The sequence below is a fragment of the Mizuhopecten yessoensis genome, unplaced genomic scaffold, assembly GCF_002113885.1.
Source record: "Mizuhopecten yessoensis strain PY_sf001 unplaced genomic scaffold, ASM211388v2 scaffold7007, whole genome shotgun sequence".
NCBI lineage: Eukaryota > Metazoa > Mollusca > Bivalvia > Pectinida > Pectinidae > Mizuhopecten > Mizuhopecten yessoensis.
In genome coordinates, this window is record NW_018406834.1 from 1 (window position 1) to 883 (window position 883).

Genomic DNA, 883 nt, shown 5'->3' on the forward strand with positions numbered 1-883 from the left:
AGTCAATTACAACTAAAAACTAAATATGACAGAGTCTGTGTAATATTATATTAAAACAATGGGAAATATGAAATTGAATACATGTATCCATTATGTTTATACATCTTTGGTACTTTAACTAAATCAGTGTTATTTCTAACATCCTTTTAGTTTCTATCAACTAATTCAATAACAACTTGTAAACAAATTTGACAGATTTAAAATAATATTAGATATTGAAACAAATGTTTATTATGAAATTGAATACATTAATCGGTTTTTGTTTCGACGACTTTTTTTACCTAAATCAATGGTATTACTAACATACTTTAAGTGTCTATCAACCAAGTCAATATCAACTTGAGAGCAAATAAAACAGATTTAAAATAATGATATATTGANCATATAATAGAACATTGAAACAAATGCTTATTATGAAATTGAATACATTAATCGATTTTGTTTCAACGATTTTGGTTCTTTAACTAAATCAATGTTACTTCTAACATTATTTTAGATTGTATCAACCAAGTCAATAACAAGTTATAAAGACATATTTAAGATGTCATATAATTATGTATTAAAATAAACGTTATTTATGAAAATCAAATTATTAATCGATATTGTTTCAACGACTTTGGTGCTTTAACTAAATCAATGTTATTTCTAACATCCTTTTAGTTTTTATCAACCAATTCAATAACAATTTGAAAACAAATTTGACACATTTAAAATAAAAATAGATATTGAAACAAATGTTTATTATGAAATAGAACGCATTATTCGATTTTGTTTCAACGATTTTGGTTCTTTAACTAAATCAATGTTATTTCTAATATCCTTTTAGTTTTTATCAACTAAGTCAATTACAACTAAAAACTAAATATGACAGAGTCTGTGTAAT